The following is a 5,991-nucleotide window of genomic DNA, read 5'->3' as shown; positions in this document are numbered from 1 at the left end:
TCACAATTGAAGAAGATTTAAGGTTCTATTTTTTGGTCAAATGATGATGAGATAAGGGTTTGGTTATGATTATAAGGTAATTAAAGATGGATTTATGATGTTGAGTGATAATAATGGATGTTATTGTTTATATGATAAGTGACATTAGATAAATGAATAAGGGAAAATGGTAGTTGAAGAACTAAAAAAAAGAAAGACAAGTTTCTGATAGTGATAGGAAATATTAAGTAAGAGAAGTAACATGAGAACATTAGAAGATATGCTTTTATTGATATGTGCGATAAAAATTCGAGGATGAATTTTCTTTAAAGGAGGGGAGATTTGTAACATCTCAAAAGTCGGGTCAGTGATCAAAATAAAAGTTTTGGAAACTTAGTGACCAATCTCACGAAAGATTAAAAGTTCAAGGACTTAATTGAAAGATTTTGATGTTGAATGTAATAATAAAGTTTGAAAATAATAAGGGTATTATAGTTATTTTACAAGCAAGATTTTTTTTATTTCATTTTATATAGGGTATTAAACACGTGGAAAGTGAGATGAAAGAAGAAAAGAACAAGAAGAGTCTGGAGATGGTGGAGCTATCTTATTCTCTCTTCTCGTGTCTTCATGTATAAGGTAAGTTGGTTTCAAGCTGGTTAATTCTTCCGTTTTAAAGTTGGTTTTGATTCTTAGAGTGATAGAAAAGATTAAGGAAAGCTGAAGATGTCTTAAAACTCAAAGATTATCAAGTTATGAGAGATTGAAGATAAGAGGTTTCAAATTGAAATCTTGAAAAAGAGTTAGTAATTGAAGTTTGAAGTTAAATTTGACTTGTCATGAGTCAAAATAAGAAATTCAAAGTGTTGGAAACGAATTTAGAACATGTTGAGAAATTGGTGAGATTTTTGGTTTTCAAATTCAAGATAGAATATTGAATATTAAGGTGAGTTATAGTGATATAAGTTGGCTAGAAGAAGTGTAGTTAAGTTTAAAGGGCTAAAAGGAGGCTATATAAGAAGAATTAAGTAAGTTTGGGTGATTTTTCGTGCTTAAAATGTAAATTCTGGGCAAGGGGTATCAGTACCCATTTAACAGGTAACGATACCTTCTCAAACAAAAAGAATCACAGAATGCAATGAGGGTACCGATACCCTAAGAAGGGTACCGATACCCTAAGAAGGGTATAGATACCCCCTAAAGGAAAAAAGTGAATATTGGTTTATTAAGTTTGTTTAAGTTGTTAGTATCAAATTACAAGGTGTAGGTATCTAATAATTTCCTTAAAATGTATTATTATATAGATATATAACATATTCCGTTCCGGAACAATCGAAGAATTAGGATCAAATCAATGCAAGAAAGACTAAGGTGAGTGCATCTTATTTTGATATAGGATTACATAAAAATTGGACTTGTGATAAGTCCATTTCATATAAGTCTAATACATAAAGTCATGAATATAAGTATGTGAATGACATGATTTATATATATATGCATTAGTATACGTGTTAATGTGTTTTTGTATGTAATGTAAAATTATATGTTTATGTGATAACATGAGTATAGGAGATTAGTTATGTGTTATTAACATAAGTAATTATATGAATGTTAGTATATGTGGTAGATATGACTATTGTGTATGCATGAATACATGGATAGATTAATAGAGGTTATATGTTATTTGTTGTGATAAGGATATATAAATAGTTATATGATAACAAGGTATAAATTACATGATGCGTTCTTCAGGACGTTGAACGCTATTCTGACGTATCTTCAACCTTCTGCTCCATCAACTCAAATAATGAATATAGCAAAAGAGTTGAGTGGTTTAGGAGCTCCCGAATTTAAGGCAGAAGCCGAGGAAGGTCCGGTGACAACAAATCTTTAGTTGAATGATTTGAAAATCATGCTAGATGGTCTCCACTGCTCTGAAGTGGAGAAGTTAGATGGAGTTGTATCTTTACTAAAGGGTCAAGTGAAGATATGGTGGACGAACGTCACCATGAGGATGTCAAGCGAGCAATTAACTTGGTCTCTATTTTTAGAAGAGTTCAAACAGAAATACATTAGAGATCAGTTTATCCAATAAATGAAGCAGAAGTTTATGAACTTGAAGCAGATGAATCGCTCTGTATATGAATATGAATCTTTATTTAAGAAGCTAATCGGTTTGCTACAGAGCTTGTGCCTACCGAGAAAGACGCTTGAGAATGGTTTGTGGAGGGCTTACGCCCTAGATTGAAAGAGATGTTAATAGTATTGAATTTTTCTTTGTTCCATGAGGTGATTAATCATGCTAGAGCTCTTTGAGAGAGCTCAGAATGAAAGATTTGGGGATCAAAGAGTTCATACTTCAAATAGAGCGGGTGCTTTTTCTAGCTCAAAGCCACCAAAAAGAGGAAGAGATTCCAGATTTCGATCACAAGCTAGATCAGAATCAGTTACATCCTCTAATAAAAGAGGAAGTTAGGTGAAACCTTGACATACATAGTCAGTGGGATCTGGTGTTGGGAGGTCTAATCAGGGCCAAGCGAGACAGTGTCAGTGTTGTGGGAAGAACCATTTTGGGGCATATCGGATGGCTTCTGGGACTTGTTTCTGATACGAAGATGTCGGATATTTTATCCGGGATTATCCGTTAATGGTTGGTGAGCATGCACCATCTGAGAGAGTTGGTTCTGCCTCGCAGAGAGTATGAGGAAGAGGCAGAGGAATGAACCAGTCTGAATCCTCTGCACAACCTGAAGTTCGATAAACCGCATGGGTATACAATTTAAAGACAAGTGATGACTTTGATGATACCAATATTATAGCATGTACTTTCTAATTGTATAATAAATTAGTATTGGTGTTGATTGATTCAGGTTATAATTATTCTTTTATTACCAGTAAATTAGTAAAGGAATTGAGAATTTTATTAGAAGCTATGAGTAATGAGGTGATAGTAACTAATCCTTTAGGGCATAGTGCTCGGGTAAACAAGGTCTATAAGGGGTGTCCCATAAAGATTCAAGGAATTGAATTCCCTGCTAATCTGATGTAACTACCCTTTGACGAGTTTGAAGTGATTTTGAGAATGGATTGGTTGTTTCATTATTATGGGAATATCGATTGTAGATTGAAAAAGGTAACCCTGAAGAGTCTAGAAGGAATATAAGTAAATGTGATCAGTGAAATGTTTAATCATTTAGAAAATGTAATATCAATGATGTTTGCCAAGAAGCTGTTGCTACAAGGATGTCAAGGTTTTCTTGCAAATGTGATCGATACAAGAGTTAAGGAAAAAGGGTTATATGAGATTCCAATAGTTCAAGAGTTCCCTGATGTTTTCCCTACTGAGTTGCCAGGATTACCTCCAGATAGAGAGGTAGAATTTGAAATCGAAGTAATGTCAGGAATAGCTACGATTGCAATGACACCTTATCGGATGGCTCCAAAAGAACTACAAGAGTTAAATAATCAATTGCAAGAGTTATTAGAGAAGGGATTTATTCGACCAAGTTTATCGCCTTGGGGAGCTCCAGTGTTATTTGTTAAGAAGAAGGATGGGTCAATGCGTCTCTGCATTGATTATCGGCAGCTTAATAAGGTAACTATCAAGAATAAGTATCCCTTTCCCCGAATTGACAAATTATTTGATCAATTAAAGGGAGCTTCAGTATTCTCAAAGATTGATTTATATTCTGGTTGTCACCAACTGAAGATTTAGGAGAAATATATTCCAAAGACAACTTTCAGAACGAGATATGGCCATTATTAATTCATCATAATGCCATTTAGAGTAACAAATGCACCTACTGCTTGCATGGATCTCATGAACAGAATTTTTCAACCCTATTTAGACTAGTTTTTAGTTGTCTTTATTGATGACATACTGGTGTACTTGAAATCAAATGAGAAACATAGCGCACATCTGAGGATCGTCTTACAAATTCTCAGAGATAAGAAGTTTTACGCCAAATTTTCCAAATGTGAGTTTTGGCTTAATGAAGTGATTTTCCTTGGGCATGTGATTTCTGCAAATGGGATTCGGGTGGACCCTCAAAAGATAAAAGCTATTCTGGAATGGGAGGTTCTAAAGAATGTATCGAAAATTTGAAGTTTCCTTGGACTTGCCGGTTATTATCGAAGATTCGTTAAGAAATTTTCGATGATAGTGTCGCCTTTAACGAAGCTGATGAGAAAGAACGTACCGTTTGTTTGGACTCTTGAATATCAAGAAAGTTTTGAAGCTTTAAAGGGAATTTTGACAGAAGCTCCTGTATTGATTCAACCAGAATCTAACAAGAATTTTGCAGTATATCCCACAATGGGTTGGGGTGTGTATTAATGCAAGAAGGGAAGGTGGTAGCGTATGCATCAAGACAGTTTAAACCACATGAAAAAAATTACCCCACCCAAGATTTAGAAATGGATGCAGTGGTATTCACTCTCAAGATTTGGCGTCACTATCTGTACGGAGAGCGTTGATTGAGTTTTTAAGAGATTACGATGTAATAATTGACTACCATCCCGGAAAGGCTAACGTGGTAGCAGATGTTTTGAGTAGAAAGACGTTTATAGCCTTACGAGATATGGATACAAGATTATCTTTGACTGGAGACGGTGGTCTATGTGCAGAGTTAAAACTTAAACCAACATGGTTGGATCGAATAGGAGAATTACAAAGTAAAGATGAAATGTGTTTGAAAAGAATAGAGCAAGTAAAGAATAAATAGATTAAGGATTTTAAGGTTAAGTCGGATGGGAATTTGTATTATAAAGGAAGAATTGTGATACCAGATGATGAGGAGTTGAAGAAAGATTTATTGACAGAGGCTCATTGCAATCCATTAACGATGCACCCGGGTGAAACCAATATGTATATGGATTTGAAGGATCGGTATTGGTGGTCAGGGATGAAACGAACCATCATTGAATTTGTGTCCAAGTGCTTGACATGTCAACATGTCAAAGCCGAATATCAAGTTTCGTCAGGATTATTGCAACCACTTTCAATTTCTCAATGGAAGTGAGAAAATGTGACGATGGATTTTGTTTCGGGGTTATCCTTGACTCCGAACAAAAGAGATTCAATCTGGGCAATTGTTGATCGATTGACCAAGTCAGCACATTTCCTTCCTGTCAGAACTGATTTCTCTATGGAAAAGTATGCAGAACTGTATATGAGAGAAATTTGATTCATGATGTGGAAGAGAAAGTGCGGGAAATTTAGTATAACCTCAAAGTGGCATTTGATCTACAAAAGTCCTATTCTGACCTTAAAAGAAAAGAGATTGAATTTGAAGTCAGAGATAAAGTGTTTCTGAATGTGTCTCCCTGGAAGAAAGTATTACGATTTGGTTGGAAATGAAAGTTAAGTCCTAGATTCATCGGGCCATATGAAGTTATTATAAGAATAGGACCAGTGGCATATCAATTATTTTTCCCACCAGAAATGGAGAAAATTCATAACGTCTTCCATGTGCCCATGTTGCGGAGGTATAGGTCTGATCCCTCTCATATCGTTACACCAGAACAAGTAGAAGTCAAACAATTGCAGAATAAAACGGTTCCATTGGTAAAAGTGATATGGAGAAATCATAAGGTAGAAGAAGCCACGTGGGAACGTGAAGAAGATATGCGACTTCAATACCCCCATCTATTCGTGCAATGAAAATTCGAGGATAAATTTTCTTAAGGGAGAGATTTGTAACATCCTCAATACCGGGTTAATGACCAAATTATGAAATTTTAAAATTCAGTGATCAAAGTAGATAAATTAAAAAGTTCAAGGACTTGATTGAAATATTTATGTAGGATGATTTAGTAAAGAATGAGGAATTAAAAGGGCAAATGAATCTTTTAGTAAGGAAGATAATTAAATAGTATTTGGGGTTATTTATAACCCACGTAGAAAGCCTATATTGGGAAACAAAGTTTCGAGACTCCTCTTCTTCATTCTCTTCTTCTCCACCGTGAAGCCATAAGCAAAAGTGAGTTGGTCTTCTCCTGGTTAATTCTTAA

Source organism: Hibiscus syriacus, unplaced genomic scaffold, assembly GCF_006381635.1.
Source record: "Hibiscus syriacus cultivar Baekdansim isolate YM2019G1 unplaced genomic scaffold, ASM638163v2 tig00111372_pilon, whole genome shotgun sequence".
In the NCBI taxonomy this organism is placed as follows: Eukaryota; Viridiplantae; Streptophyta; class Magnoliopsida; order Malvales; family Malvaceae; genus Hibiscus; species Hibiscus syriacus.
This window is presented reverse-complemented; position numbering follows the sequence as displayed.